The sequence below is a fragment of the Muntiacus reevesi genome, chromosome 8 (genome assembly GCF_963930625.1).
Source record: "Muntiacus reevesi chromosome 8, mMunRee1.1, whole genome shotgun sequence".
Taxonomy (NCBI): Eukaryota; Metazoa; Chordata; class Mammalia; order Artiodactyla; family Cervidae; genus Muntiacus; species Muntiacus reevesi.
The window spans coordinates 86,533,301-86,557,831 of record NC_089256.1 but is presented as its reverse complement, the minus strand read 5'-3'; the positions used below and the strand labels follow the sequence as shown (position 1 = coordinate 86,557,831).

General features: G+C 42.6%; 1 non-coding gene across 1 annotated transcript; it reads left to right on the top strand.

The window, feature by feature from the left end:
* The first annotated feature begins 12,478 nt into the window (after window positions 1-12,478).
* On the top strand, window positions 12,479-12,550 carry TRNAQ-CUG (transfer RNA glutamine (anticodon CUG)). Its single transcript has one exon. It is a non-coding gene; the product is annotated as a tRNA-Gln (tRNA).
* Window positions 12,551-24,531: the final 11,981 nt, after the last annotated feature.

Genomic DNA, 24,531 nt, shown 5'->3' with positions numbered 1-24,531 from the left:
TTAAGGTATTCGTGGATTCACTACGACTTACTTTTTTTCACAACTTCAAAGTGTTCAAATTGCAGCTCCACAAGTACCAAGTTACTCAGTTATAAAAGCGGAAAGCATTAGATTAGACTGAATGTGGGAAACGGTGAGATTTGTGGACGGTTGTAAACAATTCACTGCAAATACAGGAGAGGGAGATGCTAGTGTTTGTAAGAAGCAAACAATGGTAAAGATGTAGAGGATTTACTTTTTAGTTATTTAAAGTATGTAGAATGCTGTTGATTTTCTCTTATTACTATTTAAGATGTATTTATGTATCTGTGTCTTCGTGGCTGCGCGGATTTCTCTCTAGTTGCAACAAGTGGAGACCACTTACCTGTTGTGATGCACCAGCTTCTCACTGCGGAGCAGGGGCGCAGTAGCTGTGGCGTACGGGCTTAGTTGCTCAAGGCATGTGGGACCTTCTCAGATCAGAGATCAAACCCGAGTCTCCCGCATTGGCAGGCGGATTGTTTACTGCTGAGCCACCAGGCAAGCCCCAGATATCTCTTTATTGTTAACATGTTTTATAGCAATAGAAGATTTTTGTTTGTTAGTTCATCTGTCTTGGATTCAGAAAATGTATCTATTTACAAGGGATTTCGTTGGTTCACTTGCAGTCACCCACACCCCAGTGCTTCCTATGGTCTTAGCTGTTTAACTTTGAATCCTCCCAACAACAGGGTTTGAAGAAAGTAAACCTCATGCTTAGGGAAGTACTGTTCGCACATTTCTTAATGTTCTGCTGAAAACCATCCGCTTCACGTTGCTGATACTACAAGTTCAGGGTCGCTAACGTAAACCAGGCACCCAACCTTGCCTGGTCCTCTCTGTTCTCCTCCAAATGCTAGTCCCACCCCCAGTCTCCTGCCTCCTTTTCTTCTCTCAACTGATTCAGAGGCCACAGCCTTCATCAGAGGCTATCCTGCCAGCAGAACCTGACTCCGTCCACATTTTTTCATCTCTCTCTCTTCCTGCCATCATAAAGGAATTGCTTCCTTTCCTTTTTTTAAAAAAATCTTCCCCCAGCTTAGCTTTACTTATCTAATTTTAAAAAAACTTTATTTTATATCAGAGTATAGCCGATTAACAATGTTGTAATAGTTTTAGGTGAATAGCAAAGGGCCTCAGCCATACACATCTATGTATCCTTTCTCCCCGGGTGGCTCAGTGGTAAAGAATCTGCCTGCCAATGCAGGAGATATGGGTTCGATCCCTGGGTCGAGAAGATCCCCTGGAGTAGGAAATGGCAACCCACTCAAATATTCTTGCTTGGAAAATTCCATGGACAGAGGAGCCTGGTGGGCTATAGCCCATGGGGTTGCAAAGAGTCGGACACAACTGAGCGACTAAACACGCACACGTGCATTTCTCCCCCAAAGTCCCCTCCCTTCTCTATGTCTGTGAGTCTGTTTCTGTTTTATCATTAAGTTCATTTGTATCATTTCTTTTTAGATGCCAAGAATAAGGGATATTTCTCCTTCTTTGACTTACTTCAATCAGCGTGACAATTTCTAGGTCCATCTGCTGCTGCAGCAGCTAAGTCACTTCAGTCGTGTCCGACTCTGTGCGACCCCATAGACGGCCGCCCACCAGGCTCCCCCGTCCCTGGGATTCTCCAGGCAAGAACACTGGTGTGGGTTGCTATTTCCTTCTCCAATGCATGAAAGTGAAAAGTGAAAGTGAAGTCGCTCAATCGTGTCCGACTCTTAGTGATCCCATGGACTGTAGCCCACCAGGCTCCTCCATCCATGGGATTTTCCAGGCAAGAGTACTGGAGTGGGGTGCCATTGCCTTCTCCACTAGGTCCATCTATGGTGCTGCAAATGTCATTATTTCATTCTTTTTAATGGCTGAGTAATAAAGAATTACTTTCCTTTTAAGTAACAGCGTCTACCTCGCTGACTCCATCCCCACCTCCCTTCTAGGATCTTCCACATCAGTCACCACCACCTCTGCCTCTGTATTTCAGCTGCTGCTCCTCTATGGCTCCACCCTTTAGCATTTCATATTGCTGAACTCAGTCCTATCTTTAAAGGAAATTATTTTTTCTAGTCCACTTACTCTCAGCACTAGTTATTGATGAAAATCACCTGGGGAGCTTTAAAAACTTTACAGTGTCCACTCTGTACCCCGGAACAATTAAGTCAGAATTGGCAGGAGTGGGGCCCAGTGTCAGAAGTTATTTTGAAAGCTCCCCAGGTGACTAAGGAACACTGATCCAACCCACCTACACTTCCAGCTACCCCCATCTGTCCTCATTCACTGTCAAACCCAACTTGCTGACCCCTCATTTATGCCAGTGTGACCTCACCTCTGCCCCCTTTGGCCTGCTAAGCCATCAAGGTCACTGAAGAAGTTCTCATTACCAAATCCCACTCTCTGAGCAGCGGCTTTGACCTGTTGACCTTCCCTTCCTCCTTGAAGCATTCCCTTCCCTTGGTCCCCATGCTGCCATCTCCTATCTTTTTCCTTATCCCTCTTGCCTTCCAATTTCCTGGGCTTCCTTTTCTCAGGTCTGTCCTTCACCTTTTCTCTGCCACGCTTGTTGGGCAATCTCATCCTCTCTCTTGACCTTTCTTGCCACCCAGTGTTAAGGCCTCCCAAGGAGCCCAGCCAGCTTTCTTGAACACCCCATCGTATCTCCCACTGCCTCCTACACGGCTCCACACAGTGCACTCAGGAGCAACCTCAGATTCAATGCCAGCACCAAACACTTCATCTCACCCCATACTCCTGAATACGTTCTTTCTTCATTGTTTCCTGCCAATTTACATCCAGTTGCCCAGTAATGTGGGCATTACCCATGCTCTTAGAAAGCTTTCATCCACTCATTCAATTCCAGTTTGTGCTTTCTCCTGAGTCATTTTAATTCAGCTTTCATTTAAAATATTACTCTTCTAGGATGCCTTTTCTGATGCCTAGACTAGGCTTGGCTCCCTGCTATGTGCTTTGAGCACATGTGACCCTTGCCCTAGCGTAACACTTAAAATCTATAGTAATTGCTTAATGGCTGACTTCCACTGGCTAGGGACTCAGAGCAATACAGTCTGCACCCACTAGGATCTTAGAGTCTAGAGAAGAAAAGGAATCATTGTGATAGACATCTCATCTTATCCTCTGTCGTCCCCTTCTCCTCCTGCCCTCAATCTTTCCCAGCATCAGGGTCTTTTCCAATGAGTCTGCTCTTCATATTAGGTGGCCAAAGTATTGGAGCTTCAGCACCAGTCCTTCCAATGAGTATTCAGGGTTGATATCCTTTAGAATGAAATGGTTGGATGGGATCATTGACTCAATGGGCATGAGTTTGATCAAATTCTGAGGGATGGTGAAGGATAGGGAAGCCTGGAGTGCTGCAGTTGATAGGTTCACAGAGTCAGACATGACTTAGCGACTGAACAATGATAAACAGAAAAATGAATAGGTATGTGTAAGGTTCTCAATAATTTGTAAAAGGATTGCTTGACTATTCATAGGCGGCTTGAGGGGACCAGCTGAAGAAGGCTTGTGGGGCAGGTGGAGCCTCCCTGTTTCAGTCTAGTACATTAACCAGCAGTAGGTCTGCTGAGTTGATCCCAAGTGAATTCTTTTGGAAAGAATAGAATAAAATGCATGTATCTTCATTTAGAAATGCTGACTCTAGTGGTTAAGAATACTGTATATTTGAAAGTTGCTAAGAAAGTAGATCTTAAAATTTCTTATCACAAGAAAACAAAGAGTTACTATGTGGGTGATGGATGTTAACTAAATTTACTGCGGTCATCATTTCCCAATATATACATAAATCATTATATTGTACACCTACAATTAATAAGTGTTATATATCAATTATATTTCAATTTAAAATAAGAAAGAAAGGGAAGAAAAAAAGATGCTAGCTAATTCTGAAGTCCTTAGACCTAAGTATGGTCTGAAAATCTAATTCTGAAGTCCTTAGACCTAAGTATGGTCTGAAAATCTGAGCATTTTAATTCTATAAACTAGTCTGAAATAAACAATAAGGAGCCTTGTTGTACCTGTTGTAAGATCTATTATGTATTTTTAAATATGATGGGCACAATAAATATTTGAAAATGTATTTGAAGTTACTGTATAGTACTTAGCCCCAGTTCCACCCAATTTCCCTTCCTAAAAAGATCCATGCAGCTGTTAGTTTGTTTAAGGAAACTTATTGTCTGGTTCTCTTGCACCATATCTGCTAAGGATGTGTGATTTATGTGTCAGTAGCTGTGGAAAAAGATCAGCTTTGGTGACCTTTCCCCTGACTGAAATTTTGTGAAATTTTAGGTGTTTGTGTTCAAAGACAGGAATGCAAAAAAAAAAAGTTCCAAGATCTGTTTTTCTTATACTTCCTCTTAAACTACAGTTTCTGAAATCTTAAGTTCCAATTACTGATTCTAAGAGAGGGTGTTTTTCCACAAGGCTCCTACGTGGCTTTTAGGAATTCCCAGGGTTAATAATTTGTCTTTGTGCCAACCCCCTGGCTTTATTTTCCTTTGCCCATCTGCACATTTTGCATGCATACAGGCTGTTGGTGTGCATATGTATCCAAGCTTTTGCATACGGAATGAGTATGCTTTCCAAAAGCAGGACCATAAAAGTTCTAAAGGAGGCAGGGAGTTCTTGGAGACGGTCCAGCCACACGCTGCAGATGGCGCTGCTGCGATGGGGTAGGGGGCCTTCACAGCTCGGATCAAGCCGCCTCTGCTCCCCACAAACCTCTGCGCTCTCCAACACAAGGCAAGGATTCTGTGCACTTATTATTAATAAGGGTCTCTCACAGGGCATTAAGTGTGAAATTCACGGAGGAAAATGCAAGGCTCTTTGTAATGAATGCAGAGTAATGTCTGCTCTGTTTTGTTTGCAATTTGGAAGGGGGAAAAGAGGTCTAAAGGCTAAAACCAGGGTCAGTATTTGATAAAAATGAAGAATAATAGTAGTGATCATCAAGCTGTGTAAATTGCTATAAAAGAGGAAGCAACAATAGGCTGGTTATGATCTTAGTGGTGTCTCAATCCTTTTCACTTAGCTCCACAGAAAGCCAATTGTCCAGTGAAAGTAATGGTTTATAGAGATATATGAGCCTGAGGAGGCTGCTAGATGGAAAAGAAGAGTGGATAGAGTATTTGATCTAAGAAAGAAGGATATTTAAAATTTGAAGTCAGATCCTTTACATGTGGAATCTAAAAAGAACTGATATACATGGACTTACATACAAAACAGAGACACAGACTTTAAGAATGAGCTTATGGTTGTCAGGGGCAAGGATGGGAAAAAAGGATAGTTAGGGTGTTTGGGATGAACTTGTGCACACTGCCATATTTAAAACGGGTAATCAACAAGGACCTACTGTATAGCACATGGAACTCCGCAGTGTTACGTGGCAGCCTGGATCGGAGGGCAGTTTAGGGAGAGTGGGTCCATGTGTATGTGTGACTGAGTCCCTCTACTCTTCACCTGAAACTATCACAACATTGTTACTTGGCTGTACCCCAATAGGTGGCTCAGACGGTAAAGAATCTGTCCAAGGTGTGGGGGACCCAGGTTTGATCAGTGGGTCAGGAAGATCCCCTAGGGAAGGGAAAGGCAACCCGAGCCAGTATTCTTGCTTAGAGAATTCCATGGACAGAGGAGCCTGGCTGAGTCCATGTGTTGCAAAGAGTCGGACATGACGGAGGGACTAACACACAATACAAAATGAGGACAGAATGGTGGTGGTGGTTTAGTCACTCAGTCGTGTCCAGCTCTTGTGACCCCACGGACTATAGCCCGCTGGGCTCCTCTGTCCATGGGTTTCTCTAGACAAGAATACTGGAGTGCGTTGCCATTTCCTTCTCCGGAGGACAGAATAGCTGGGGAGAATTTGAAATATCTAATTCTGAATTCGGGTTTTTTTACACCTAAGTCTGTACTAAGCTGAAGTTTGCAATGAAGATTGCTATCGAGAAGAAAATGAGCAGCACTAGCCCCCAGCTGGCTTTGACCCTGAGATCCAGCCACAAAGCCGCTGTATCTGAGGATAGTGGCTGACAGCCACTTCAGGCCTGCAAACTATGGGAAGGGGCTGGAATTGATTCACTTTGGAAGATTCTTGTTCCATTTGCCTTGCGCTCTACGGTACCTGCCATAGCTCTTCATACGTAGTTGCCACCCCAAATATTTGTGGAGCTGAAATGATTTGCTCCCAACTGAACAAGCACAGCGAAGGCAGGGTGTGCAGGACAGGGCAGCCCGAGCTGGGGTTGCGCAGTCGTCGGAGAATCACCTTAAAGAGCCTGGGGTGCGCGTGGCAGGGTAGAATTCTTGGCGGCCTGGTAGTTAAGACTCAGCACTTCCACTGCAAAGGAGTAAGGTCCCACGTGCTTCGGGTTGCAGGCAAAAGGAAAAAAAAAACAGTTCAAGGGAAACTCTGAGGGAGGGAATGAGGAAGGGGAAGTGGCTGATGTACCTTATCATCAATCTTTTGATGGACTGAAAGCGCAAATACCTTGATTCGCAGACAATGCAAAGCAAGGAGACTCAGATCCGATGTAAACCATTTACAAGGAAAGGTGGAATTTGCTTAGGAAGGACGATTTGGGGGTTATCATATTTTCCATTTATACACAAATTCATTCCGGGAATAGCCATTTTACTTAGCAGGTGTCCCTCTGGTCCCCCGCTAGGCGTGGCCAGCTGGTGTGCCAAGGCGTGGCTGTACCCTAAGTCCCTTCTTCAACATAAGGCTTTCTCAAGTGAATTTTTTAAAGTACTGTGTTGACTTGACTGTGGCTCTCATTATGGTGAAATAACTTCAGAGGAAGCATGTTGAAAGCAAAGTGCTAGTCACCCTCACTCTGAAACATCAGCCATCAGACAATCAATGAATTAGTGGGTAGAAACAGTAATTCAAATATAACATATTGTTTTATACACTGCTCTTTAATAACCATTTCTGAGAGTAATCTGTTATTCAAAAATAAAGGTTAATGAGAATGTTTATATGAAACCTATTTCTAAGTTATTGATATGAACTTTAGGGGCTATTGGAAGGTGACCACTATTCAGAGGGCAGCAGGAGCTGGTAGAGTAGATGAGATTGTCCAGGCAAGATATAGAGAGAGGAGTGGAGTGCCTGGGACAGACAAGGTGAGTGCGTAGATTTTGGAGAAGTACAAAGTGAAGAGCCTCAGAGGAGAGAGAAGAGCCGGCCAGAGACGATGGGAGGAAAACTATGAGGGGTCGTTGGGTAATACAGACACAGGAGAGTGTTTCCAGAAAGGAGTGACTCTTAATAAATTATAGTAACAAGCTTTGTCGATTTTGATAGTGTTTTTGTTTCCCACTCAAGCTTCAGAGAGTCCTGCACCTCCCTAGATATTCCTGGGATTAGTGATTTAGAAACATAGGTAATCTACCTAGGTACTTTGTATGTATATAAGTTTTGAATACGTCTCCTATGGCCATGCTCTCTGAACCAAATTTTGAATAACATGAGCTGACAGTGGGGCAAAATTTTTGACATCAAGTTCTGAAAAACTGTGAGTAAGGACAGCTATGGGCGTCCCCTCCCAGCCTTTCCTCTGAACACTGAGAAATCACAATTACAGTGTCTTCATGGTAATCCTTTCCATCCCTCAGCAATTTTTACTATCTAAACAAAAACATTTGCAACCTTTTTTTAAAAGAGGACTGACATATTTATTGTTTGGCTGTGGTGGGTCTTTGTTGCTGCACCTGGGCTTTCTCTAGCCGTGGAGCCTGGGCTTCACATTGAGGTGGCTTCTCTTGTGGTAGAACCCAGGCTCTCGGGTGCCTGGGCTCCAGCAGTTGCGGCATGTGATATCTTCCCAGACCAGGGATCGAATCAGTGTCCCTTGCACTGCAAGGCGGATTCTTAAACAGTGGGCCATCAGAGAAGCCCCCTTTACACCTTTTTGAAAATAAAGATTATTAGGATTATTTCTACTCTAAAAGTAGTACTCCTTGGAGAACATTCTCATTACAGAAAATACAGGAAATCAGAGAAAAATCATCCATTATACAGGGATCTAGTCTCTGTTAACATTTTTAAGTGTGTTTCTTTTCCATCTTTTTTCTACTCCTTTAAAATTTTCTCTTTGACAGCTCTGAATAATTTTTATAAATACTCTTATGTGTTGTTTTTTCCTCCACTTGATATAATCAGTTCCCACTTTTAAATCCTCATAAAGATGATTTGTAACAGTTATATTACATAATTAACAAGTCCCCTATGGTTAAACATTTGTTTTAATTTCTAGTTTTTATTATTATTAAAAACTCTATCACATTTATCCTTAATGCTTTTGCAATTTTTCACAATATTTTTGTGTGTGTTTATTTGTCAAAACACCATATTTAATTTAACAGATTAAGAAATACAGATGTTCTTGAGGCTATTGATTTAATTTGTTAAATTGCTTTCAGAGTTCCCAGTAGTCTTTATTGTAAACACAGGCTTTAGAGTCAGTTATGGGTTGAATCTTGACATCATGGGCTGGAGTGAGACCATTAGAGGCCCTTGCCAATGGTGAATGTGCCACCAGCCCAAGCCCCCAGTACATAACTCAAAATAAATGCAAAATTCAGCTGCAAATATATTGGGAGGAAGGCTAAGGATTAGATGTTTCCCGTGATGACTACTTTAACGGTTTTCTGTTTTTGACTGTCTGACTTCAAACTCGACTACACTTTCCCCTCGTTTTTGGTGGCCCTATTTCGCTAGTCCCCTTGGCACGTTTGTTCACTTTGTAAAGTGATGGGGCTGCAAAGAGCAACCTTTTGTGCTGTGAGAACTCAGCAGGGTCGGGAGGTCTCTCTCCATCTTATCTTTATTTTTTTTTTTTTTAATTTTGTTTATTGTATTTCTGGCTGTGGTCAGTCTTCCCTACTTTGTGGGTTTTCGCGAGTTTCGATGAGCAGGGGCTACTCTGTAGCTGCGATATTCAGGCTTCTCATTGAGGTTGCTTCTCTGGTTCTAGGCACACAGGCTTCGGTAGTTGCAGCTTCCAGGCTCTAAAGCACAGGCTGAGTAATGGTGGTAAACTGGCCTAGTTGTTCTGCGTCATGTGAAACCTTCCCAGGCCAGGGATTGAACCCGGGTTCCCTGCATTGGCAGGCAGATTCTCAACCACTGTTCCACCAGGAAAGTCCTAAGGCTTATTTTTAAACTGAAAATAACAATATCTATTTTATTAGTTTGTTTTAAGGGTTAAATCAAGTTTGCCTGCTTTGTATAGTATCTCTTATGTAGTAAGCACTCAATAAATGATAGCTGCTGCTGCTGTTTTTCAGATGTAATAAATTTACATTCTCAAATGCCAGCAAAGTATGACAATGCTTGCCATTAAATCTTTTTTGAATCACATAATAGTTTTTAAAAATGGAGTCTCATTCTTGCTTAGTCTACTTTTCTTTGCTTGCTTATGAGGTTAAACCTTTTTTTCTCTGTGTTAATAGGCTATATTCTCATTTAGAATTGTATATATGGTTTCAAATCTCAGTACTTCCACTCACTGAGTGTGCCACCAGCCCAAGCCCCTAACAGATAACTCAAAATAAGTGTAATATGCAGCTGAAAATATTTTGGAAAGAAGGCTAAGGAATAGCTGTTTCCCTTTGATGACACTTTGATGCTTTTCTTGTGCATTGATGTAACATCTTGCCAAATGTTACAAGGCATTTGATAAGCAATGGAAGACCCAAGATCAACGGTACTAAATAAGAAGGAAATGTACTATCTCCCCTATGATAGAGTCCCAAATATGATAGAGCTTCTGGTTGAGGTGGTAGAGGGAGTATGATTAGGACTGACCTTTTCACCTGCAAAGACTTGGCTCTGCCCCACCTTTAATGATCATGAGATGTCTATAGCATCTCTAGGTACCACATCCATACACAACCTTAAAAATGTAGCTGAATTTTCTTCTGATTTCTCATTGGAGGAGAATTTTTTAATTTTAAAGGAAAAAAGGAGATTAGCAAGTAAAAAGATCAATACATTTAAATTCACAAAATTTGTTCTTTAAGATATTTATTGCATTAGGTATTGTTTGGTTTTGCAGTACTCAGAGAAATACAAATTAAAATCACAACAAAATACCACTACACACCTATTAGATTTGCTAAAATACAAGAAGTAAAACAAACAATAAACTGGCACTACCAAGGCCCAGCGAAGGTATGGAGCAACAGATTAAATTTTCAGATAATCCTGGTAGGAATACGAGATGGTAGAGTGAAAAAGACAAGGGCACTGTCTATTATGAGTGAGACATTACTTCCCAAACACTTCTTAGAAGATTTCTCCCTCTCAACTTAATTGCCAGAATCTGGCACTTGTTCGTTCCTAAACCTGATCACTTGGCAAGAGGAATGGGACCACACCTTCAATACCTGAGACTCTTCATCTCCTGGGCCTGGGCCAGGGCCTTGAAATAAATCAAGGTGTGAATGTGAGCCTGACCGCGTGGGGCTCGGATGGATCAGAAGACTGACAGGTCAAAAATAGCGCATGGCTCCTGAGGTTAGTGACATAGGCAAGAACTTTCACATCGCCGACCCTCAGGTTCTTCCTGGACCAACTGGGGATGTCCACCTTAACTGAATATTTGCCAACTCTCCAGCATAGACTTGACCAGGGCTATGTGCTTGGAAATTGTATTTATACTGATTTTGTTTTATTTGCATGAGCATTTTGTATAGTATAGTTGGCCCTTGAACAACATGTGTGGGGAGGAGGGGTCAGCTATAATATGTTGTCTTTCATACAGATGCAAGATTTTTCCTAAGTTAAGGATATATTAGTTGGGAGAGTCAGACAGTATGGAAGTCTGTAATCACTGTGGCCAAGTGCATTCAATCTCTTCTTTTAAAACATTTCTTCTAACACTTTTAAGCTTAGAAAGCACTCCCAAACTCCTTTGCACTTCACTGATACTTAATACAAAGTCAAGTTTTTCCTTTAGTCTTTTTGATGTGATTGGCACTTTCTGCTCTCTTTAATCCATATTGGATTTGGTACGGTCTTAGATGTAAAATAAGGATCTACACTGACATCTTTCCTTAGTATGTAACCAATTGTTCTACTATCACTTATTAAATAATGCTCTTCTGCTGGGATCCGACACACGAGATCCCACCCATGACAAGGTCATAAGGGAGAAAACCTGACAGGCAAGGCGGATCAGGTTTTCAGGGGTTTTGAAAAGGCCAGCTCACGAGATCCCACCCATGACAAGGTCACGAGGAGAAAGCCTGACAGGCAAGGCAGATCAGGTTTTCAGGGATTTCGAAAAGCTGCCCCCGGCGCTCACCTTAAAGATGATATCTGTCTTTCTGATGCTTGCCTCAATAGACTACTCCTTAATTTCCGTGACACAGGCAGAAGGCCTTCCCCGATCTCTTTGCAAGTAAGAATCAATTTAGAACTTTAATCAATAAGTTTCCCGGGTGGTGGTGTTTTATGAGATTATCCAGGGTAAAAGGAGTGTTTTAATTTAAACTCCTTTCCTGGTATTTTAGTTTGTTTGGCAAATGCATTTATGCCCTTGGTGCTAATATGCATGATTGCTTATAATAGCCTAATCATAAAATAACATAAACAACCTGATCATATAAAGGCCCTAACAGACATAGAGCCCTTCGGTGGGTGAGGAAGCCCTATTAGAAAACACAAGAGAAATTATTCTAAAAGTAGCTATTGGGTTAACATTTGCTTGCTGTGTTTTGCTTGCTGTGTTTTTGCTTTTAATGTGCTAAGGTTGTGTTATAGAAACCATTGTTAATATAGTTGAAGATCTAGAGAAATAAAAGCTTAGCCCTAGTGTGGTAACAATGAGATGGTTGTTAATTGTCAGCCAGGAGTGCTAGGCAGAGGCTGCCTCACCAAAGTCGCAGAGTCAGTCTGGGGTAAACTTCTTAGATAAACGCAACTGACAACTTCTGCAGAAAGATTAATTTTTGTGTTAACAAGGTTATACTTCTGCTCTGTACGGTTGCCCTATGAGACTGCTACCTTCCAGTTAAGGTCACCAGAGAAACAGAAAATAGGTTTACATTCACCTGACCTGCATAAAATGTTAATAGGCCCCAAGGCCAGAAGATAATGTACAAGACCCTCATAAACAAAGAAGTATACAGAAAACACCCTGGTTTCGTGAAGAACAAGCTGATGTAATGTTAAACTATCTTCCCCTTAGAGATGTACTAACTTAGAGTATGAAAGCTACGGTAAAAAATAAATCATTGCCAGACTCTGCTGCACCCCCCGTCTGGTCACTCTCTCTCTCTCTCTCTCTCTCTCTCTTTCTCTCTCTCTCTCTCTCTCCCTCGCAGAGTTGGCCCTATCAAGGCTGGTCTCACGTGTCTTCTCTCGCCGACACCGTTCATTCCGAGGGTACCCCCGGGATCCTGCCGAGGCTGGACCCCGGCACTCTTCCATGATGTGTACAGTTCCATGGTGTAGTGGTTAGCACTCTGGACTCTGAATCCAGCAATCTGAGTTCAAGTCTCAGTGGAACCTGTCTGTTTTGCCGTCCTCGTTAGTGTAGTGGTGAGTATTCCCACCTGCCATGCAGGAGACCAGGGTTCAATTCCTGACAGGGAGGCAACATGTCCTCTGGGTTTCAGTGACAAAGAATCTGCCTCCAATGTGAGAGACCCAGGTTCAATCCCTGGATCGGGAAGATCCCCTGGAGAAAGGAATAGCTGCCCACTCCAGTATTCTTGCCTTGAGAATCCCATGGACAGAAGAGCCTGGAGGGCTACAGTCCAAGGGGTCACAAAGAGTCGGACATGACCGAGCGACCAACACACAACAACTTCCATGGTACCTTTATCACAACAAGTTATAGTTTTATACAGTTTGGATCTAGAGACCAGGAAAATGTCTGCTCACAGTAAACCAAGGAGTAGGGAAGAAACCCTCCAACAGCCTCCCTCTCCACACACTGCAACCAAAGCTGTAAGTTTAAGACATAATAGCTGTGGGACTTTCCCGTGGTCCACTGGCCAAGACTGTGTTCCCAATGCAGGGGGCCTGGGTTCAAACCCTGGTCAAGGAACCAGATCTCACATGCTGCACCTGGTCCAACCACTTAAGTATATATTTTTTAAATTGACAGTTGCATAAAATTTAGTCTTTCTACCTGGTCTAACTGCTCTTTCTTTCAAATCTTCATTTAGCACATTTGCTTGACTTTCTGTAGTTTTCCTAATATCAAGTCCTCTTAAAACTGATTAAGATCATTATAGCTAGAGTTATTCTTCCTGAGTGTTTGATATGTTGGAAATAACCTATATTTTATTATATAAAAATATATAATTTTCCATTGAATTTACATAATAACCAAAATGAACAAAAATGAAGAGGAAGAAGAGGAAGGGGGGAATGTTTACTAAAATATATATAAATGAATCTTATAAGCAACTTGATTGCAACTTGGTATATTTGTCAGTGTTTGATTGGATGACAGAAGGGGTATAGGAGCTAGGGCAGCTGTGAAGAGGCCAGAGCCTGAATCCTAAGATTTGTCCTGTTGTTTTTTTGGGTCGGGGGGGAGTTGCACTGGGTCTTCATTGCTGTGCTAGGGCTTCTCACAGATCACAGATCACAGGCTCCAGGACATGCATGGGCCCAGTTGCCCTGTGGCATGTAGAATCTTCCTGGGCCAGGGTTCGAACCCGTGTACCCAGCGTTGGCAGGCGGGCTCCTAAGATTTGTCCTTGCCGGAACTCTCTGTCTGTCTCTCTGTCTTGTCTCTGTCCCTTTCTGTCTTCCTCCCTCAACCCCCACACCTCTCTTTCTCCTTCTCCCCTCTCATTTCTCATTGCTACTTTTTCCTATTTGACTAAATTCTCTTCTACCAAAGATAGGCTTTCTCCCTGGGGGCAATGGGGTGGGGGGTGGGTAGGGGGAAGACAATGATTTCCAGAATCTACAACTCTGTGAGCCAGTTTGAACTTTGTTGCAGTCTTCACATGCAGGGTCATTTGTGACTTTCCCCTGACCTGGCCGCCCTGTCCTTTTCTCTCCTTTTTCCTCACTCGGTACTCCTTATCCTGAGTTAAGAACCTTGAACTACTTAAGAGTGCTGCATCTCCCGGGCTCCACTTTGCACCTGCTGTTCCTTCTCCATCTGAGCTGTCCTACTGCTCTTGTCTCCACTCACACTGGTGAATTCCAGCTCACACTTCAGCTCACTACAGCTGTCACCTGCTCTAGGAAATCCACCAGAATGCCACACTTCCCCCAGCAAAGTTAGAATCCCATAAATGCTGTTAGTGCTTGGGCTTACATCCAACACAGCATGCATGCGTCATAGACTATAGCCCATCAGGCTCCTTTGTCCATGGAATTTTCCAGGCAAGAATATTGGAGTGGGTTGCCACTTCCTTCTCCAGGGGATCTTCCTGACCCAGGGGTCGAACCTGTGTCTCTGGCATCTCACGCACTGGCAGACTGATTCTTTACCACTACACCACCAGTGAAGCCTCTAGCGTAGCCTGCGTGCTCAGTCGTGACTGACTCCCGACTGTACTCTGCAAGGCTTCTCTGTCCATGAGATTTTCTGGGCAGGAATACTGGAGTGGGCTGTCATTTCTTGCTCGGGGGGATCTTCCCAACCCAGGGATAGAACTCACATCTCCTTCATTGCAGACGGATTCTTTACCACCTAGCCACCAGGGAAGACACCCTAGGATAGTACATGGATCGCATCCAGCCAGTTTACGCAGAAAGGGATTTATTACAGAGTACAACGCAGCTTACAGAATTTCAGCGAGGCTGGGGAGCCAAGCTTGGGTGTTACCCAGCCTGTGAGTAGCACGGCCAGGAAAAATATCCAACATCCTATAGAAATGCCAGTCAGTCACTGCCTGACACTTCACCCCGCCAGTGGTAACGCCAGGATTTGCAAACCCTTCCAACAACACAGAAGAACCTAACCCCTCCATCAACCCTTCCTGCCTGAAGGACACTGTGGCCACTATGTCACAGTATTTTCTTTCAGCTTCCAAATTTCTGGCTGGCAGAAGCCTGGTCACAGAGAGAAGGGAAGCTGGGAGATGTGCTCTTTACCACAATAAGCAGAGGGTTGAAGTAGTATTGAATGAGCCAGTTTTCCGTACCTTCCATAAAAACTGTGTTGTTAAGGACATACAGATTTATTGTTTTTATACTGTCTTGGTGAATAGTTTCTTAATCTGTATGAAATCTTTGTTCCCAGAAATACTTTAAATTTAATATCCACTTTATCTGATATTAGTATTGCTAAGCCAGCCTTCTCTGGGGTACTGATTTCCTGATGTATCTTTTTCCCATTCCTTTATCTGAAATCTTTCTGTGTAATTCTTTTTGAAGTATATAACTTGTAAGTCATATGGATAACTGGATTTTTTCTTTTTAAAAGCCAGTCTAAGAGTCCCATCTTTTTATAGGTGAGTTAAAATATTTTTCATTTTGATTAGTAATTAACTTATCTTTGACATTTTATAGTTTCTATTTTATAAAGAATATTTCTTTTTTAAAAATTCATTCATTTATCTTTGTTGCAGTGTGTGGGCTTCTCATTGCAGAGGCTTTTCTCACTGTGGAGCACAGACTCTAGGCATGCAAGCTTCAGAAGTTGCAAAGTGAGGCCTCAGTAGTTGTGGAGCCTGGGCTTAGTTGCCCCGAAGCATGTGGAATCTTTCAAGACCAGGGATCGAACCCATGTCCCCTGCACTGGCAGGCGAATTCTTAACCACTGGACCACCAGGGAAGTCACTAAAGACTGTTCTTTTTTCCCTTCTGTTCTTCTTTTGGATTGTCAAGTTTTCCTAATCCCTTTTCTTTTTCTTCAACAGGCTGGGCAGTTACACATCCTATTTCTAATTGCTTAGTGGTTTTAACAAACTTAAATTTACATTTCCCTAACAATGTCAATAGCTAATCCATATCTGACCTAACCACTTTCCCCAAAGCCCTATTTTTTTTTATCATTGTCTATATTTCTCAAAATGTTTTTATCTGTGCTTGGAAGAAGAAAAAAGTTTCTCTGTGTGATCATTCTGCCATCTTGATCTAGATGTTACAAAACCCATTGAACGGATCTCCCCTTCCTCCTGGCTCACAGCCTTTCACCTCCATTGTTGACTTTCCATTTCAGCTACACTGCATGAAGACCCGTAGCTCCCTCCCTGCCTACTTTAACACAGCCCCAATCCTGCAGCCTTCGTCCTGGCAGAGGCAGGGCAGGTGCTGATACGCTGAAGAACATGTGCCCTGAGCAGGAAGAACATAAAACCACTGCGGTGTTTTAAGCTCCCTCCTACCCTTCTCTATTTCAGCGCATGACGCTGCTTCCAACTTCAGAGGAAATAGAAGCCATTAAGTAAGAACTCTCAAAATTTCCCACTTCCTTACCGAAAAATTCATCTATATCCCCACCCACTTGTCCTTTTGAGTCTCACGTGAAGCAGTGACCTTCTTCCAAATTTAAGACATAATCTCTCGATTCCAACTCCTGGCTTCTGTATTTCTTACTCTCCCTCTCTTGTCCCTCATTGTATCAGCACGTGATGCTAGCTAAGTCAGCTTTGCTTGTAGTGAGCATTTCTTTATATTTATAGAGGAAAGGAATGAATATCAGTCATATAGGATACTTGCAAAATGGCCACAATAGCTATCTTCCATCTGAAATGTTAAGAATATCAAGAAACTATGAACACTCAGATGTGTAACTTTCTACAGATATTTGAAGACCATGTCATGATGCATACCACAAATATCTGAGTCCCACAATCACCCTATTGCAGGCACTGGGGCTAAAGTTTTAGTAAAACAGACAATGATCCCACCGTCATGTAGCTGATCTGCTAGGAGAGGAAGGTAGGGTATAAGTAGTCAAATAAAATAATTTCAAATGCTGTAGAGACTTTGAAGAAAATAAAATGGAGTAACAGGTAGAAAGCACCATGTTTGAGGGGAAATGAGAAATCAGGTGTGGAAAAGCATAAAGAACAAGGGGCATGAAGGATGAGGTGAGGAGAGAGGGCAGGAACCAGCCTGAGACGTCACGTGTAGCTTCCATCGTAACTGCGTTGGGTGCTATTAATTCTTTCAAACTGAAGTAAAATATATGTTGTAAGGTGCACAAAATGTGTACAACTTGATGACAACACACACAACTCATGAAACAACCACCCAGCTCAAGATATAGAACATTTCCAAACCTCAGATGCTAGCTTCACGCCACTTCTCCATCCAACCATCCCTCCAGCCTAGTCCCAGGAAAGGTAAAAACCGAGTAACCAACTACTGGCCTTCTATCACTGCCGCTTAGCCTTTCCTACTTTTTTTTTTAAAATCTATTTATTTGTTTGTGTTGGGTCTTAGTTGTGGCATGTGGGATCTTCAGTTGTGTCAAGTGGGATCTGGTTCCCTGACCAGGGATCGAATTTAGGGCCCCTGCATTGGTAGCACTGAATCTTAGCCACAGGATCTCCAGGGAATTCCCAGTTTTTCCTATTTTTTGAACTTCTTGTCAATCACACCATATAGTACAAACTTTTTTTTTTTTGGTCACACTCCATGGTATGGATGATCCTGGTTCCCCAACCAGGTTGGAACCCGTGGAAGTGCAGAGCCCTAACCACTGGACCACCAGAGAAGTCTCAAACCTTTGTCAGTCTCCATTTATCTGTCTGAGAGAGTCATCTGAGAGAGTTGCATGAGCCAGGAGTCTACACTTTAATATTACGTGTTGCATGTTGTTATATAAATACATCATAGTTTATCTATTGTACTGTTGATGAACATTTAGATTGTTGCTGACTTTTGTCTATTAGAGATGAAGCTGCTGGAATTGTTGTTGTTTTTTTTTTGCTACATCATGTGGGATCTTAGTTTCCCGACCAGGGATCAAACCCAGACCCCTGCAGTGAAAGCACCGAGCCCTAACCACTGAACTGCCAGAGAATTCCCTGTTATAAATAATCTTCAACATCTTTTAGTGCCCATAGGTACTCATTAATCCTGGATATGTGTGTGTGTATACACACACACACACACACCCGCGTATACCTATACATACACACCTAGGAGGGGAATTGCCAGCTCATTCAGTCCAGTTCAGTTGAGTCGCTCAGTCGTGTCCGACTCTTTGCAACCCCATGAACCGCAGCACGCCAGGCCTCCCTGTCCATCACCAACTCCCAGAGTCTACCCAAACCCATGCCCATTGAGTCAGTGATGCCATCTAACTATCTCACTCTCTGTCATCCCCTTCTCCTCCTGCCCCCAATCCCTCCCAGCATCCGGGATTTTTCCAATGAGTCAACTCTTCACATGAGGTGGCCAAGCTGGAGTTTCAGCTTCAGCATCAGTCCTTCCAATGAGCACCCAGGACTGATTTCCTTTAGGATGGACTGGTTGGATCTCGTTGCAGTCCAAGGGACTCTCAAGAGTCTTCTCCAACACCATAGTTCAAAAGCATCAATTTTTCGGCACTCAGCTTTCTTCACAGTCCAACTCTCACATCCATACAAGACCATGGAAAAACCATAGCCTTGACTAGACAGACCTTTGTTGGCAAAGTAATGTCTCTGCTTTTTAATATGCTCTCTAGGTTGGTCATAACTTTCCTTCCGAGGAGTAAGTGTCTTTTAATTTCATGGCTGCAATCACCATCCACAGTGATTTTAAGTAAGCATATATTTAGCTTTCTTAGATATCACCAAACAATTTTCCTTTCCACTAGCAGTGTCTCAGAGAAGTCAATGGCACCCCACTCAAGTACTCTTGCCTTGAAAAATCCCATGGATGGAGGACCCTGGTGGGCTGCAGTCCATGGAATCACTGAGTCGGGCATGACTGAGCGACTTCACTTTCACTTTTCACTTTCATGCATTGGAGAAGGAAGTGGCAACCCACTCCAGTGTTCTTGCCTGGAGAATCCCAGGGATGGAGGAGCCTGGTGGGCTGCCGTCTATGGGGTCGCACAGAGTCGGACACGACTGAAGCGACTTAGCAGCAGCAGCAGCAGCAGCAGTGTCTAGAGTCCTAGTTCCTCCACATCCTCTGCATCCTCAGCAATATTTGGCATTGTCAGTCTTTTTAATTTTTGAAATTCTAGTCATTCTGGCAGGTCTGTATTAGTCTCTCACTGTAGGTTTAATTTTACTTTCCCTGATGATTAATGATATTGAACACCTTTTCATATTCCAACTGTCAATTTGGATTCTGAGTTTTGATAGATTTAAAGCAGGAGATTGACTCGATGCACTTTTAAAATATCTCTCTTAGGACTTCCAGTGGTTAGGACTTAATGTTTTCACTGCCAAGGGCACAGGTTCAATCTCTGGTGGGGGAACTAAGATCCTACCAGCCACCCAATGAGGCCCCAAAAATAAATATAATAAAATAAAATACCTCTCTGGTTTTTCTGCAGAGGAGTGACTCTAGGGAGCACAGTGGAAGCAGAACATTTAGAAGACAATTACTTAGCCCAAGCAGGAGGTTTAGGTAGCTTAGATTAGTAGTGTCAAAGGAGTTAGAAGTGAAGAGGTTCATGATGTATTTTGGAGGAGGCCTGCCAACTGGGTCCATAGGGCAGACATGGGAGAGTAGAGGAGGAGTCAGAGATGACCAACAAAGCTGCTCCATTTTCCCCAGGGTAGAAATCTGCAGGGGGTGCTGGTCCTTTGAGTGTTAGAAGGAAAGTTATAGGAGATAAAAGAGGAGACTGAATCACACCACGGCAAACTGTGCCACCTCCTGAATAAAAAAAAAAAATTCTGGTCACAAACTGTGCTCAAAGAAACATCCTGGGCACTGAGAGAACCTCGGTGGACTTTGATTTGCTTCCCAGCTTTGCAAATGAGCTCCGTAGCGCCGGGCAGTATATGTTTGCCAGCAAAACTTATATAACTTCATTTGTCGCTAATGTTGTTGGGGTTTTATTTATCTTTCCAAGAATCAGTACGTCTCCACAAGATGAAATGAAAAATCCAGAAATTTAAAATTAGATTAGTTTGGAAATTACTGGCATTTTTCTTCTCCTGTAAGGTCACTCTGCCCTTGCAGGTCAGTGCTGGGGAAGTGACACATTTCTTTCCTTCCCACACTCCTGCTTATTTTCATGCAATAAAAGGCAAATCCTTAACAGTTCAAATGCTTCATGCATGTGGCAAATATTTTTATTGTCATTTAAACCTTTAATTTTAAGTTACGTTATGTAAAAGGTAGAATGCCAGACCTCTAGTTTACCAGGCCATTTCTATGTGGAAAATTCTGTACTTGCAGAAATAATAAGCCGACTCTCTCCAAGTCTCCATGGTGTCGGGCTGTCTGCTGCTTCAATCTGTGGGCTGTACTTCGGTGCTTAAACCAGTGACAACACTGCATAGAAGGACCTCGACAGTTAATAATGGCTTGCTACAGATAGTCCTTGTACTAAATACCAGCCCTGTGAAGTATGCAATATCATCATCTCCATTTAACAAATGTGAAAACTAACTTCAGTCACTTGTCTAGGATCGCTTGGTTGGTAAGCAACAGGGCCAAGATCAGAACTCGGAGGTTTAAGTCTGAAACGAAATTTTTGATGGTTCCCAAGCTGGGACAGTGTAGAGTGGAAGTTAAGTGCATATCTGCCAGAGCCAGTCATCCTGGGTTCATATTGCAGCTCTTCCACTTACTGGCTGTGGGACAGTCACTTCTGGGGACCATCATAGTCCCTAACTCACTGGGTAAGGTAACAAATTGTTAACATAAACAGTAAACAACACTTAGAACTCTGCCTAGGTTATGCTATGAGAGTGTTAGCGATTAAAATAATAGCTTAAGATCATGCACATACTACAATTTAAATATTTAAAGTGTACAGTTCAGGGTCTTCCCTGGTGGTCCAGTGATTAAGACTCAACGCTTCTACTTCAGTGACCACATGTTCAATCCCTGGTTGGAGAACTTTAAGATCCCGCATGTTGTATGGTGTAGCCAAAAGATAAAAGGAAAAAAAAAGGTGTACAATTCAGTGGTTTTTGGTATGTTCAGAGAGTTGTATGACCATCACCACAATCGATCTTAACACTTCTACACCCCGAAAGGAAACTCAGTACCCATTAGCAGGCGCTTACCACCCTCATCCATATACTTCCAGCCATAGGCTACCACTAGTCAGCCTACTTTGTATATCTAGATTTATAAGAATCTATTGAATACACCTATTGTCCAGAATTGCCTATCCTGGACATCTCATGTAAATGGAGTTATATATTATGTAACCTTTTATTTCTGGCTTCTTTCACTCAGCATGATATTTTAAGGTTCATACATTCTGTATCAGGTATCAATACTTAATTTCTTTTTATTGCCAAAAAATATTGCATTGTATAGATATGTCATATTTCATTTACCCATTCGTTAGTTGATGGGCATTTGGGTTGTTACCACTTTTCAGCTAATGTGAATAAAGATGCTATAAATACTTGTGGGCAAATTTTTAGGTAGACACATATTTTCATTTCTCTTGGGTGTATGGCTAGTTGCGGAATGATAGCTATTATGTGGTACTGCCTCCTTCTCTGTACACAGATCCCTGAAAGTGCTGACACATAATTCTCACAGATGAACACATACCTTACTGCTTTCGTTCTAAGTGGTCTAGTGAGGTAACTACCTTTCCTGTTTCACATCACGAATGAAGAAGCAGACTCTGGGAGATTTGCTTTGTTGTTTCTTGGTCTGCGGCTCTGCCCACGGAGTGTCCGCTTTTAAGCCTGTCCTCCCCTCTACACCTTGGCAAGTCTTTTGTGTTTGAGCTAAGACTCTACTTCTTGCCAGGAAACTTTGGTTAGACCCCATGGGTGGGTCAGGTGCTCTGCTTGTGCCTCCATGATGTCCTGAACATTGCTCTGCCAAAACCTTTTTCACTTTTACTACACTCATCACAACCTACCAGACGGCAGGGCCCTCAAGAAGGAAATCTGTTTTCCAATCACTAGGCCTGGCATAGAGCGGCTACTCAATAGATATTGATGGAAGTTAAGAAAGAAGGGAGAAAGGAATGTGACCCAGATACATACTAGAAGGTGGTCTATCAAACTGGTGAAATCTTTTCTGTCATATTATGCAGCCTCAGTTTGAACTGACAAGAGAGAAAAACCAAGGAGTGATTATTTAGATCTGTGGGGGAAAAAAAGCTTTCACTTTATTAAATCTCTGAGCACAGCTTTCTTATAAACAGTGAGACCCTCTGCCCAGGGGGAATGTTGCTTAAAAGACAGTGTGCATACCCTGGACACACCCAGGCTTTTACTGGTACATGAGGACTTTTTTTTTTTTAACTTAATAGCTAATTATTTATCTCAAAGTATATTAGAAATAAATATAACTAGGCTTTGAATCCTTTATATTACTATTTAGGAACAGACTAAAATCTTTTTTAAAAAATTAGGACGATTCAAAATATGTATTAAGTATAATAAATAATGGTGCAGATGAAACACAGATACAGCAAACATTGTATAGGTAGTATGAAAGAATTCAAATTTCAGGACATTATTTAAGGATAATTAAAATATAAAAAGTGCAAAGAATCTGCCTGCCAATGTAGAAGATTTGGGTTTGATACCTGGGTTGGGAAGATCCCCTGGAGATGCAAATGGCAACCCACTCCAATACTCTTGCTTGGGAAGTCCTATGGGCAGAGGAAACTGGTGGGCTACAGCCCTTGGGGTCGCAAAAGAGTCAGACGTGCCTTAGTGACTAAACTACAACAATACTTCATAAAGCTAAGCTTTCTCCAGCTTGACTGGAACATGGCTCATCTGCAGTCTTGCTACAGTTCAGCTTTTGATTCAAATAGGTATTATGGGCTGAATGCCTGCATCTCCCAGAGCTCACATGTTGAAATCTAATCCCCAGGGTGATGGTCTTTGGAGGTGAAGCCTGTAAGAGGTCGCTAGGTGATGAGGGTAGGGCCCTCATGGGATTAGTGGTTTGATAAGAAGAGCCCAGAAAGCCAGCTCATTCTCTTCCCACCATGGGAGGTCCCAGCAAGGAGACCACTCTCTGTAAACAGGGAAGTGGGCATGCATCTGGAACCTGACCAAGCTGGCACCCTGCTCTCTGACTTGTTGTCTCCAGAACTGTGAGAAATAAGTATTTGGCGTTTAAACCACCCTGTCTGGGGTGATTTGTTACAGCAGCCCAAACAGACTAAGCCAGGAGGTCTGCAGAAAGAACCGAGATCCCGTGTCTCTAACAAGCACCCAGAGGATGCGGACCCTGGGGATCCCAGGCCACACGCAGAACAGCAAGGCCACAAAGCATACGAAAAAGTATAAAGTAATAGCAATAATACTACCCACCATCTTTTCAATTCTACTATACACCAGGTACTCTTCTAGGTGTTTTATAGATGTTAAACTTATTGATGCTCACAAAAATCCTACAAGGTAGTGATTAATATCTCCACTTTACAAATGACACTTTAAAAATAAAAATTGGCTTTTAGATACAACTTTTTTTTTCTTCACAAAGTGAGACACACAGCCAGGATAGAAGTGATGTAGTATTTTATTTTCATCATTACTGTAAAATCTAGCTAGAGGAGCCCACACCACTGCTGAGGCTTGGGACAGTGCAGATTCTCAGCATCTGTTCTGTTCACATGTCCTCTCTCTGGCCTCATTGTGAGTCAGAAAGTAATCGGTCCAGGGATCAAAGTCTGAAAAGTTTGCCCATTTCCTTCCCCACATTCGAAACAAAACCGATCTGGGCAAGGGATGCATTTCCGTCCCAGGGTTATTTGGTGAAGAAGGAAAACGACTAAAACCAGATTTGGAATAAAAAAAGAAAAAAGCATTCTTAAATTAAGTATTCAGCGTTAATCACCTATTGTAAAAAACACTCACACACACATACACGCACAGACGTTCACGGGCACCACAGTTCCAGCTGCTGGCAGAGGAGTTGTGCTCTTGTCTCTGGCTGATACTACGAACGCATTCCCACATGGGTGCTTTGTGAGTTAACTACTTCGCATTTCTATGGTTCTTTTTTTGTAAAGCTTCCAAAGTACCTCATTAAGAAAAAAATCCAAGAAAAAAATAAAACTTAGGTTTCTTTTCAGAGGGTCCTAGGGCCCTTTGTAGCTGAGGATGGGGGAGAAGAGGAGATTTTTTTATTGCTCTGCACAGGCCACCAAGGTGCCTTAGATGCCTTCCTTATCATAAAAGCCTTCACCTAGGAAGTTACCTGCTATTTGCCTAAACAGCAGACTTCAGAAACCTGAGGGTTTAGGACTCAACATCACCTGCTCAGCTGGGTCTGTTTTTGGTGCTGTTGTTTAATTTGGAACTGTCTGTATAAGTCAGACACATGGCTTCACTTAAAAAAATGAGAAAACCTAGCAACACTGGACCCAAATTCCTACATTAGCTTCAGGTACTTTCCCTGGTGGCTCAGAGGGAAAGAATCTGTCAATGCAGGAGTTGTGGGTTCAATTCCTGGGTCAG